The sequence below is a fragment of the Rhinolophus sinicus genome, chromosome 18 (assembly GCF_057876585.1).
Source record: "Rhinolophus sinicus isolate RSI-liver-muscle chromosome 18, RSI-T2T, whole genome shotgun sequence".
NCBI lineage: Eukaryota > Metazoa > Chordata > Mammalia > Chiroptera > Rhinolophidae > Rhinolophus > Rhinolophus sinicus.
The window spans coordinates 31,357,883-31,371,305 of NC_142518.1; the positions used below are offsets into that span (position 1 = coordinate 31,357,883).

At 41.9% G+C, this 13,423-nt stretch overlaps 2 non-coding genes and 1 pseudogene across 3 annotated transcripts in view; all 3 read left to right on the forward strand.

The window, feature by feature from the left end:
- LOC109455926 (uncharacterized) overlaps positions 1–7,423 on the forward strand; it is a 247,327-nt gene extending 239,904 nt beyond the window's left edge. For both annotated transcript variants that reach the window (XR_016019990.1, XR_012493410.2), the window contains exon 5: positions 7,264–7,423. This is a non-coding gene — a transcript (uncharacterized LOC109455926). The remainder of the gene's footprint in view (positions 1–7,263) is intronic.
- On the forward strand, positions 287–349 carry LOC141569778 (U7 small nuclear RNA). Its single transcript, XR_012493574.1, has one exon. It is a non-coding gene; the product is annotated as a U7 small nuclear RNA (small nuclear RNA).
- On the forward strand, positions 480–815 carry LOC109455918 (protein C10 pseudogene; annotated as a pseudogene).
- Positions 7,424–13,423: the final 6,000 nt, after the last annotated feature.

Consider the following 13,423-nt stretch of genomic DNA (forward strand, 5'->3'; position numbering starts at 1 on the left):
TGACTGAGAAGTACACTAATTCCCATCAGTCATCGGTTGAGGGCTGCTTCCGGGGGTTCACTCCCCGGCATTTCTGGTCCTCCACGTAGGTGGCAAAGCCGACTCCAGCCGCACAGCTGGCTCCAGTGATACGAGAAAGCCCTCAGGCGAAGTAATGGCGAGCTAGCAGTTGGAAGTTGGGCCAGTGTGCACTAAAGTGATAAGGGAGTGGGGACAAAGGCAGGAGTTGGGGGGCATGACAATATTGGCTACACAGCCAAATGCCCTTTATAAAAAATTAATTTCTAAGTGCTTACAGCTCTTTTTGAATTTGTCTAGTAAGTTTTCCCGTCCTAACTGGAAGGCGCCCCACCACACAGCCTAGCGTGCCTGTCTAGCAGACGTCCTGTTGCTCCTGAGCATTTCCTTGGTGTTCTGCAGCACGTGCAACTTCAGTTGCCCTCTGGCGTCTGCCTCGCCCCAAGCTGCACCTCGAACAGGCCAAGGTGGTTCTGGCTGAGGTGATACAGGTGTTCTTGGCCCAGGAGAACGCCATGTGCACGGAGGAGGCTCGGGAAAACACGGGCAACGACATGGGCAAGATGCTGCGGTTCGTGCTGCCCGTGGCCGTGCGGATTCAGCAGGAGGTTATCAAATCCTGGGGCTTCAGCTGAGATGGTGAAGGTGTCCTTAAGTTTGCCTTCTGGGTCAAGTCTTAGGAAGCCCAGGGTCACGAGATTGGCAGCCTGCCAGGCAAGCTGAAGGCGCTGTTCCTGCCGCCCATAACACTGCTTCCCCAAGGGCCTGCTTCAGGTGGCAGCGTGGTCGCTTCCTGAGGGTTCGCCTCCCTGTGACACTGCCCAGGAAGGAAAGACCTTGGTGGCCAAGAGAATAATAAACATGCCTGTGACTTAAAAAAATAAATAAATTTCGAATCACACGGTCATTGTCCTTGAAAGACACTTAGTTATTAAGCAGATGGTTTAAGTCCTCTCAATCTCCATCCCCAATCCTGATTCCCTTCTCTTCCTTACCAGAGGCAACCACTGTTATCAGTTATCATATACATGGGCTTTTCTACGTATATGCTTACTAAAACATGTATGGCATTTTGTAGGTTTTTTTGTTTTTATTTATTTATATATGTGTGTGTATATATATATATATATATATATATATATATATATATATATTTATTATTTTTTTTTTTTTTACAACTTGTTTTATTCACTAAACAGTTTATCTTGGAAGTCATTCCATATTATGACATAAATCCACCTCATTTTTTAAACTGCTGCGTAATAATCCCTAGTATGCATGTGCCATTGTTTATTTCACTATTGCCCTATGTTCACGGTTAACAAAATTCTGTGATTAATATCCATGTTCCTGTGTCTTTGTGCCTATTTAGGAGTGTTTCTTTAGGGTAGGTACAGAGTAGTAGAAATGCTGGGTCAGAGAGAAAGCATATTTTATTTATTTATTTGTTATTTATTATTCAAATGTTGCTGAGGTGAATAACAGTTATGTTTAGTTTTTAATTTTTTTTCCTATTCCCCTTTGGTAACCATTAGCTTGTTCTCTATATTTATGAGTTTGTTCCTGTTTTGTTTATTCATTTATTTTGTTTTGTTTAGATCCCACATGTAAGAGATCAAACAGTACTTGTCTTGTTATGTCTGACTTACTTCACGTGGCATAATACCCTCTAGGTTCATCGTTGTTGTTGCAAATAGCAAGATTTCATTCTTTTTATTGGTGAATAATATTCCATTGTACATGTCTACTACATCTTCTTTATCCATTCATCCATCGATGGACACCTAAGTTGCTTCCATATCTTGGCTATTGTAAATAATGCCACAATGAACATTGGGGTGCACATACTTTTCAAATTATTGCTTTTGTTTTCTTCAGATAAATACCCAGAAGTCGAATTGCTGGATCGTATGGCAGGTCTATTTTTAATTTTTTGAGAAATGTCCATACTGTTTTCCATAGTGGCGACATCAGTTTACAATCCCAACAACAGTGTATGAGGGTTCCCTTTTCTCCCCATCCTCACCAGCATTTATTTGTTGATTTATTATGATAGCCATTCTGACAGGTGTGAGGTGATATTTCATGGTGGTTTTAATTTGCAATTCCCCTGATGATTAGTGATGTTGAGCATCTTTTCATATCTATAGGTCATCTGTATGTCCTCTTGGGAGAAATGTCTATTCAGGTCCTCTGCCCATTTTTTAATTGGATTATTTGGGGTTTTTTGGTGTTAAGTTGTATGAGTTTATTTTACATATTTTGGATATTAACCCCTTATCAGATTATCGTTGGCGAATATTTTCTCCCATTTAATGGGCTGTCTTTCAGTTTTATTGATGGTTTCCTTTGCTGTGCAAAAACTTTTTAATTTGATGTAGTCCCATTTGTTTATTTTTTCTTTTGTTTCCCTTTCTCGAGGAGACATATCAAAAAAGACATTGCTAAGAGTGATGTCAAAGAGTTTACTGTCTGTGTTTTCTTCTACGAGTTTTATGGTTTTAGTGCTAACATTTAAGTCTTTAATCCATTTGAGTTTATTTTTTTATATGGTGTGAGAACATGGTCCAATTTCATTTTTTTGCATGTATCTGTCCAGTTCTGCCACTACCACTTTTTGAAGAGACTGTCTTTACCTCATTGTATATATCTCCTTGCCTCCTTTTGTCATATATTAGCTGACCATATAAGTGAGGATTTATTTCTGGGCTCTCTATTCTGTTCCATTGATCTATATATATCTTTTTTCATGCCAGTACCATAGTATTTTGATTATTGTAGCTTTGTAGTTATAGTTTGATACCAGGGAGCATGATACCTCTCACTTTGTTATTTCTCAAGGTTTCTTTGACTATTCTGGGTCTTTTGTAGTTCCATATAAATTTTAGGATTAGTTGTTCTAATTCTGAAAAGAATGCCATTGGTATTTTTATAGGGATTGCATTGAATCTGTGTATTACTTTAGGTAGTAAGGACATTTTAACGATATTAATCCTTCCAATCATGAGCAAGGTGTATTCTTCCATTTATTTGTATCTTGTTCAATTTCTTTTTTCAGTGTCTTATAGTTTTCAGAGTACAGGTCTTTTACTTCTTTGGTTAAATTTATTCCTAGGTATCTTATACTTTTTGATGCAATTGTAAATGGGATTGTTTTCTGTATCTTGCAACTTTACTGAACTCATTTATTAGTTCTAATAGTTTTTTGGAGGAGTCTTTAGGGTTTTGTATATATAGTATCATGTCGTCTGCAAATAATGAGTTTTACTTCTTCCTTTCCAATTTGGGTATCTTTTATTTGTCTTCTCTGATTGCTGAGGCTAAGATAATGCATATTTTGAAACTGGCATTAGATGTTAAAAATATTTTTCCAAATGTACCTCCAATTTACAAGCTGCGATACTGTAATAAGGCCAAAAAAGGGTGCCAAAAAAATTTATACATATGACTTGTAGTCTTTTGTTATCGGTATATGTTGAGTATTACAATTTTAATGCAGTTTTTTCCTTTCTTAAAATGTATAAACATTTTTTTTTGGCACCATCTGTATGTTTGGTCTTCTGGTTCTAGCACAGTGCTCCTAAAACTGTTGGAATTTCCTAAGTTACAGAGCAACAAATGTGTCTTTTGTTATGTTAATGAGGCAACTTTTGGAAGTACACCTAAGGATTCAGACTCCTTCCCAGTGAAGTCAACTTGGTGACTAGAAGGTTGGAGCTTTCAGTCCCACCCCCTTAACCTCTGGGGAGAGGTGAGGGGCTGGAGGTTCAATCAGTCACCAATGGCCAATGAGTTAATCAATCATGCCTATGTAATGAAGCCTGTATAAAAACCCAAGGGTTCGGAAAGCTTCCAGGTTGGTAAACACGTGGAGAGTTGGGGAGAGTGGCGCGACTTAAGAGGGCATGGAAGCTCCTCATCCCTTCCGAGCACCTGGCCCTAAGCATCTCTTCCATCTGGGTGTTCCTGAGTCATATCCTTTTATAATAAACCGGTGATCTAGTAAGTAAATGTTTCTCTGTGAGTCTCTCTTGCAAACTAATCAAACCTGAGGAGGGGGTTGCTAGAATTTAGTCAGTCATTCGGAAGCAAGCCTAACAGCCAGGACTTGTGACTGGGGTCCGAAATGGGGGTGGGAGGTAGGGGCACTCGTGTAGGACTCAACCCTTAACCTGTGGGATCTGATGCAATATCCAGGTAGATAGTGTCAGAATTGAGTTGAATCCTTGGACATCCTGCTGGTATCTGAGAATTGCTGGGTATTGCGTGGGAAGCCTCCCCATCTCCCACGCACTTTGGAATTGGGTTCCAGGAACCCAAGAGTTTGTGGCAGTGAAGTAGGATTTGCATAGAATGGCCCTGGCTCACCAAAACATGTGGTTTAGGGAGAGAAAGAATGAATGGATGTGGGATGAAGAACCTTTGATTCCTGGGTGGCCGCGTGGTCATCGGTATGAAGCAGCAGCTGTACTGAAATCAGTTACTAAAGATGGTTCCAACTCCCAGGGTGCTGGTTCACTGGGTGTATATGGAAATGCAAACTAATAAGAAAAAGGCAAAATATTCAATGCTTTGGTTATTGCTATCTGTAATAGCTGAACTGAAAGTAAAGAGAATGCTGTGTCGAACTTTGATGCTAGACTAGGCCACGCTCAGATTTTACTGAGTCAGAGTTCCGGGCCACTGGCCTCAAAGCCGCCCCACAAGGTAAAAATCAACGTGGGGGAAGGGCGAAACCAAGAAACTTGGAAACAGGGTGGGGGAGGCGGTATATAGTGTGAAAGTTGTTTGTTTTGTAGATCGGGGTATTATGGCTTCCGGAGAAACATTTACATACGAAATGGAATGTGAGAATAACTAATTTGAGGGCTGTGTCTTTGGTTTGAATGCTGCTGAGTGGGAGAGCATGTTTGGGTAGATACAGGACCCACAGCTCACTTTGGAACAATCAGAGATGGCTATGTGTGATTCAGGCACACAGGAAGTTACTTCCTGGGGTACACAGCCAGCATGTGGACTCGATAAAAGCCACAGTAGTATCTGTGTGCCCGGAGACGGGACTGCCCAACACCCCCTATAGAGGCCGAGTCCAACACCCCAGTTGAAGCAGCTGCTGCACTTCATCTGCAAGCTGTGTGGGACTGGCTTTATGATGACCCGGTTATTCATGCCCGTTATCCAGGTCACAAAAAATGCTGTGGTGAAGGGGACCCCTTTCACTTGGGCACCCATATTAACCTTATGTTGTGAAATCGAAAAACAGTTTGGGGGAAGCCTTAAGGAATTTACTGTCTCTGCTTCTCCTCATGGGTCTTATAGATGCTAATAGAAACGGTAGGTTAATTAACAAGAGAATGGGTAGAGGCTGGGGGGGAGTCTGAGGGCTCTTCCCGACTAGGTGGAAATTTTTAAAAGGAGGAAATAAAGGTGAATAAAGCGAATATTGATAGAGGCCAAACGAAGCAGAAAAAGGAGAATGGAAATCTTTAGGTGGTTATTAAGAAATGGGATGAATGAAATGGACGCTGATGGGTTAAAACAAAGGTTTTAATAACAGCACTACCTAATGTTGGCTGGGCCAAAGGGGCCCCTGTTGGTCCCCCAATATTAAAGGGCCCTAATTAAGGCTGCTCTATTTATCCCAATATGGAGAAATTTAAAAAGTTGGCAGGAAAAAATTGCAGTGAAAATCCTAAGCAGCAATCACTTGGGGCAGCAGTTAGGTGTATTAATCAAGATAAAGATTGACAAAAGGGCCAAGTTCCCTTGGCTCAACCCTTACTGAGGACCCACAGCCTTTTACACAAGAGTGGGGGAAATGAATGGTCGGGGGCGGGGGGAGGGGGGGGAGAAGTGATGTTACCAGGGCTTCTTGATATGAGAATCCTACAAACTGTGCACCAAAACCCATATTGGTGAAGCCCTTACTTGTGCTCCAACTGAATTGAATGTAAAAATTTAATGGTTGATAGGAAAGAAGTCTAAGCAAGTATGATGTAAAGAAATTGTTTCATCTTTATCTGAATATTTTATGGGAATGGATATTATGTCTGGTTTAGGAACACTTCCCATACCTAGTATTGTACAATCAAAACCTATTGATGAAGGCTTAAATGAGATTACAGTTAAGAAGGTGAAGGTTGGTGGAAATAAGGTACAGGTTTGCAGGAAAATTGGGATGTGTTTGAACAGGCTTTATGTGAAGTGGTTGCATTTTTGTTTTTTTGTTTGTTTTTTATTTTTTTAAATTAAAAAAAATGTTATTAGGGAATATTGGGGAACAGTGTGCTTCCAGGGCCCATCAGCTCCAAGTTGTCCTTCAATCTAGTTGTGGAGGACACAGCCCAGCCCCAAGTCCAGTCACCGTTTTCAACCTTAGTTGCAGGGGGCGCAGCCCACCATCCTGGCAACCCTGTTATTGAGAGCTGGCCCTCTAACCAACAGCCCCGCTGGGAGCTCAGCGGCAGCTCATTGTTTTCAATCTAGTTGTGGAGGGTGCAGCTCACTGGCCCATGGGGGAATCGAACCGGCAACGCTGTTCAGAGCTCGAGCTCTAACCAACAGCCATCCGGCCACCGCGGTTGCATTTTTTTTTTAAATTGAGGTTTAATTGACATACAACATTATATTAGTTGCAAGTGTACAACATAATGTTTCAACATTTACATATATTGGGAAATGCATCTTCTTAAATCTAATTGTATTGAAATCTAATTGTATTATGGGGAGGGACATTTTATCTGACTGGGGAATGTTTCCCCTACCTAACAGTGTAAAATAGGCATGTAAATCCACCCTTCAAGCAGTATTAACTGGACATGCTAAATGTGAACCAGTAAGATTGCCTGCGCCCATACAGGTGCAGGACAGAAGCTGGAGTGTGGTAGGGCCATTGCCTGTGCACTAGCCTGACGCGGGGCCTGGCCCGGGCGTGATGGTAAGAGCCTGTGAGCGCCTCCCAGCGATGACTGCTGGTCCTTCGGAGGGGTGTTTACTACTACCTTGTTAATGAACATTACTAATTGAAGCTACCTGAAGGACGTAAAGTGATCTTAAAATCTGAAGGACGTAAAGTGATCTTAAAAATCTGGAATAGCCATAATGTCTCGGATGAAGTTGGAGAAGTGCCCTAATGGGGATGGCAGTGTCCAGAAGAGTTCCATAATAATGTGGAAATGGTTTTTAGAGGATCTTGTTATTGAGAGAATGCAAGGAGATATGAGCAGGGAGCCTCTTTTCCCCTAGGACTGGCCCTGGAGCTGTGTGAGGAGCTGCTGGATTCTATTGTCACGTGGACAGTGCCCTATAAATGGATCTTGACTGACTGACCATATGCTGCTTGGTTTGTGGACAGCAGTTCCAAGGTGAATGGACATCATCCGGTGTAGAAGGCCACCACTGATTGAAGAAGGTAAAAACAGATTAGCCTGGTGGTCTGAATTGCATGCTTTTCCCCAGCAGTGACAAAAAGATTGAACAGTGGTAAAAGTCCCTATGTTTGTGTTTTTACTGACTCTTGGGCAGTGGCCAATGGCCTGGCCCTATGGTCAGGCAGGAGGGCAGTGGAAACCTGGCCTATTAAAGGGGTAGCCCCATGGAAATTTGAAGGGTGCATTAAAGTTCCATGTTTCCCCGAAAATAAGACCTAGCCGGACAATCAGCTCTAATGAGTCTTTTGGAGCAAAAATTAATATAAGACCGGGTCTTATCTTATCTTATCTTATCTTATCTTATCTTATCTTATCTTATCTTATCTTATCTTATCTTATATTAGACCCGGTCTTATAGTAAAATAAGACCGGATCTTATATTAATTTTTGCTCCAAAAGACGCATTAGAGCTGATTGTCTGGCTAGGTCTTATTTTCGGGGAAACACAGTAGGACATGGCGACGCCCATTAGAAGAACTGGAATCGACAACCAGATATACCTAGGTGCTCCCTTGAGATGGCCACCTGGGTCCGTGAAATAAGCAGACATGGGGGTCTGCAGCAATGCAGAGATGGGCTGAATGTAGACACTGTCCTCTTGCACCCTCTGAGGCACAAAATGCCAGTAACAGCTGTCTGCCAACAAGAAAGACGGAGAGTGCAGATGGCTGTGTGGCAGACTCCCTGGGGGAAGGCCCAGAACATAGCTGGCAAGTTAGACTGATGCTGGTAGCCGTGGGGAGGGGCTACAAATGGATCCTGCCAGGAATAGACACGGACCCTAGACTGGGCTTTGCTTAGCCAGTGGTAAATGCAAATGCTCTGAGAGCTATAAAAGACCTGAACAGAAGGTACTGCACCAATTTGGACGGCTACCATCATTTCTTCACACTAAGGAATACACTTTGCAGCCCATAATGTCCAACAATGGGCAGCGATAGTCTCCTCTGAGTAATAGCTTGATAGAGAATTGGAATGGGGAAATAGAACAGTGGGTGTCTAAAACGGAGATAAAGCATGAAGGGCTGGCTTACACGCCTTCATGAGTGTGTGCCTTCATGAGTGTGCTCATACTCAACATGAACATGAGTCGGGCAAGAGGAATGTTCCTACTGGATAGATTTTTCTGGTGAATGGGGGCAGAGGGATGGGGAAGGTGGTGGTATTCTTTCTTTCCCTTATCACATCAACATTTTCCCCTCCTACTTGGTGTAATGGTTATAGGACCAGGGCTGCAACTAGAAGGGCTGGAAACGAATGATTTCTAAGCAAGAAACTGTAACTGTTTTTCACTTTTATGTCAGAATTCCTAAGGGCCAGAAGGGGCAGGATGTGCCTTCACCCCATCTGGCAAAATTGGGGCTAACAGTGAATACAGTTACTATATTGCCTGGTGGTACAGATTGCCTACTAATTCTGCACCTGTGTGACCTTTCTTTCTCTGAATAGAAGTGGACTGAGAGGGAGGCACTTGCTAGGCTAGCACTGCTGCCTGCAATCTAAACCAGCACACATGGGGTATAAATGGAGAGAAGGAAAAAGTAGTAGCTGAGGGTAAGGGATGAATAAATGGGGTACATAATGGGAGAAATCTAATATTACATGAACATATCAAAAGAGGCTCAGTGAGAGATGGTGTTGTCTTTTAACTCGATTATACCAGATGCCTGAAAAAGTTAAGCAATGTGTTTGCTGAGACCACCTGCTTTTGGAACCTGGCAAGATCAAATGGAAGCCTGCAAACTTGAGTGGCCTCGCCCTGGGAGACATTTTCATATGATATGATGCTGAACTGGATAGTTATTAATGACTGAATGAGATTCTAGTTATGTGCCAGTATCTTTTGACTTTTATGATTGTTTTTGCTATTAGGGGTCAGTGTTCCAAGACCGGGGGTGGATTGTGGTATTGTGATTTATAATAAGAAATATATATTTGGTCTTTATCCCTGTTTCTGGCACAGAACTCCTAAAACCCTTGGAATGTCCTAAAAGACAGCAACAGAGATGTCTTTTGTTATGTTAATGAGGTGACTTGAGCTGTCCCTAAGGGTGGGGGCTGGTTGCCTGGGGTTGGCATTTTCAATCCCACTGCCCTGACCTGGGGTGGGGAGAGGAGCTGTAGATGGAATCAGTCACCAATGGCCAATGAGTTAATTCCGCCTCTGTTATGAAGCCTCGAAAGGACAGGGTTTGGAGAGCTTCTGTGTTGGTGAGCACGTGGGGATTTGGGAACAGTGGCCCTCGTGGAGAGGGCATGGAAGCTCCTTGCCCCTTCCCCACACCTTGCTCTGTGCATCTCTTCCATCTGGCTGTTCCTGAGTCATATTCTTTTATAATAAACCTGTGATCTAATAAGTAAAATGTTTCTTTGAGTTCCGTGAGCCACTCTAGCAAATTAAATGAACCCAAGGCGGGGTCCCTGGCAGCTAGCCATTCTGTCAGAAGTACAGGTAACATCTTGGACTTGCGACTGGTGTCTGAACTGATTTGCTGGTAAGGGAGTTGTTGGAACCTCCAATCTATATCTGGTTGGTCAGAAGCCCAGGTGACAGTCTGGGCTTATGATTGGCATCTGAAGTGGGGCAGTTGTGTAGGACAGTGACCTTAACCTGTGGAATTTGATGCTCTCTCCAGGTAGTATCAGAATTGAATTGAGTGGAGTCGAATTCTCAGACACTCCAGTGGTGTTTGAGAATTGCTTGTCAATGTGTTGAAACCTGCCCTCCACAGATTGGAAACTGGGTCTCAAAACATCCAAAAGACAGGTGTACTAACTAGGAGGGTATCAATGCCCTTCCTACTACAGGACTCACGGGAGTTGCATTAGCCTGCATTTCTCATCTGGCACTGCTTTGGGTTCCTTTAGCAGAACCCAGCACAGGGAGGAGAGAGCTCTTCACCCGAACCACCCCACAAACCACCAGGCACCTTCTGCATCCTACTGTCCCCGGGGTCACCAGGGCAGAATACTGTAATCCAGAAGGAGACACCAACCCCTTGGGGAGGCTTCAGAGTGGCAGCAGTGTCTGTGGTACCCCGCTGAGACCAGTCACGTGGAGTTGACTTGTTCCTAAGCAGAGGTGATATCCCTTAGCAACTCCTGCAGACAATTAGGTGCATTTTATGGGGCCCTGAGGTCCTTTATAACCAGGTGGCAGAGTAGCGAGGTTACACACCTAGCTTCTGTTTTATGCCACCAACAGTGGACCTGGTGCCTGTGGGAGTGGCAGCTACAGGAAGAAAGCTAGACAGTTTCTGTCAGTTACCCCTAAATATACCTGGGGCTGGGATCCATGGTGTACTTTGCCATGTGAATATCTGAACATTTTTTTTAGGCAGGGGAAACAGCAAAGGCCAAGGGTCTGAGGTGGGAATATACCTACAGTGTTGAAGGAATGGTAAGGCTGCTTCGAAGGGGGGGGGGGGGGCAGATGGAAACAGTCAGAGAGATAAGGATGGCGATTGCAGACTGTCAGCTGTCCAAGATCACTTCCTGCCCAAGGGCTGTTTTCAACCTCGTAGCTTTTTCCAACCAGACTCTTGGTTTCTTTGGCATTTCAGTTCTCTCAAAACCGTAGTAGGCCTCTGATTTACTTGCTTCTAGGTAGTTCCATGTGCGGTAACCACATCCAAAGTTCTTTCCTAGAGATAGTAAAGTCTGCTTTATGTATTTACCTCCTTGTTCCCATGCTTCTCCCTTTCCTAATTAATGGTGGCTATTTTGATGCCATTTCAAAAACAGGCTTAGATGAGAAGGATACTACCATCCTCAATCAGATTTTTGATCCAGGGCCGAGGCCCTCAGTTTAACTGAGTAATCTTTTTTTTTCTTTCCAATCTTGTTTTAGTAAATTTTCATAAATGTTTCCAAGGAAACAGATATAAGCAGTAATTCTACCCAAAAGAGTCATAGAAAACTCTCCAGGATTAATAACCAAGTTTTGCTGTGGAGAATGTGAAGTGGCATTTTTATAGGGGACCAGAATCTAAGATATGTAAAGCACGCAGTATGCCCTAGTGCAGGGAATAAGTCTGCATTAGCTTCTTGGTGCTGCCTTAACAACGTACAACAAACTCAGGAGCTTAAAACAATAGAAATTTACTCTCTTAGAAATTTCTGGAAACTTGAAGTCTGAAATCAGGGCAGGGTCATATCCCCTCCAAAGCCTCTAGGGAGGAATCCTTTCTTGCCTCTTCTAGCTTCTGGAGGTTTCCAGCAATCCTTGGCGTTTGTTGGCCTGTAGCTGCATCATTGCAAACTCTCCCTCTGTGATCACATGGCTTTCATTCCTCTGTGTTTTTATCCAGTTCTAAAATTTAAAAAAAATTTTCAATTACACTTGACATACAGTATTATATTCGTTTCAGGTATACAACATAGTGACTAGACATTTACTCATATATAACTTGTGAAGTGATCATCCCGATAAATCTTGCACCCACCTGACACCATACATAGTTATTGCAATATTATTGACTATATTCCCAAATGCTATACTTTACAGCCCCGTCACTGTTTTTATGACTGCCAATTTGTACTTCTTAATCCCTTCACCTTTTCCACCCGTTCCCCCATCCCTCTCCCATCTAGCGACCATCAATTTGTTTTCTGTATCTATGAGTTTGTTTCTGTTTGTCCATTTACTTTATTTCTTAGATTCCATATATAAGTGAAATTATATGGTATTTGTCTTTATCTGATTTATTTAACTTAGCATAATACTCTTTGGGTCCATCCGTGTTGTTTGCAAATGGCAAAATTTCATTCTTTCTTATGGCTGAGTAATATTTTATTGTATATATGTAGCACATCTTTATCCATTTCTATCGATGGACACTTAGTTGCTTCCACATTTTGGCTGCTGTAAGTAACGCTGCAATGAACATAGGGGTGCGTATGTCTTTTCAAATAAGTGTTTTGGATTTCTTTGGTAAATACCCAGAAGTGGAATTGCTGGGTCATAAGGTAGTTTTATTTTTAATTTTTTGAGAAACTTCCATACTGTTTTCCATAGTGGCTGAACCAATTTACATTTCCACCAACAGTGCATGAGGGTTCCCTTTTCTTTACATCCTCACCAGCACTTGTTGTTTGTAGGTGTAAAGTGATATATCATGGTGGTTTTAATTTGCATTTCCCTGATGATTAGTGATGCTGAGCATGTTTTCATGTCTGTTAGCCATCTGTATGTCCTCTTGGGAGAAATGTCTATTCAGGTCCTCTGCCCATTTTTTAATCAGATTGTTTTTTTGGTGTTAAGTTATATTAGTTCCTTATATATTTTAGGTATTAACCTCTTACTGGATGTAGCATCAGTGACTATCTTCTCCCACTCAGTAGGTTGTATTTTTATTTTGATGCTTTAAAAATTAAAAAATGCTTTAACAATTAAAAAAAAATTTTTTTTAATTGTTCAGTTACAGTTGACATTCAATATTATATTAGTTTCAGGTGTACAGCATAGTAGTTAGTCATTTATGTAACTTATGAAGTGATCCCCTCGATAAATCTTGCACCCACTTGACACCATAAACAGTTATTACAATATTATTGACTATATTCCCTAACCTGTACTTTATATCCCCATGATTATTTTGTAATTGCCAATTGGTACTTCTTAATCCCTTCCCCTTTTTCACCCTAAGCCCCCTTCCATCTGACAACCATCACTTTGTTCTCCATCTATGAGTTTGTTTCTGTGTTGTTTGTTCATTTATTTTGTTTTAGATTCCACATATAAGTGAAATCATATGGTATTTGTCTTTCTCTGACTTATTTCACTTAGCATAATGCCCTCTAGGCCCATCCATGTTGTTGCAAATGGTAAGATTTTATTTTTATGGCCAAGTAATATTACATTGTATATATGTACCACTTCTTCTTTATCCATTTATCTTTTGATTGGAGCGTTTAATCCATTTACATCTAAAGTAATTATTGATAGGTATGTAGTTATTTCCATTTTTTTTGTT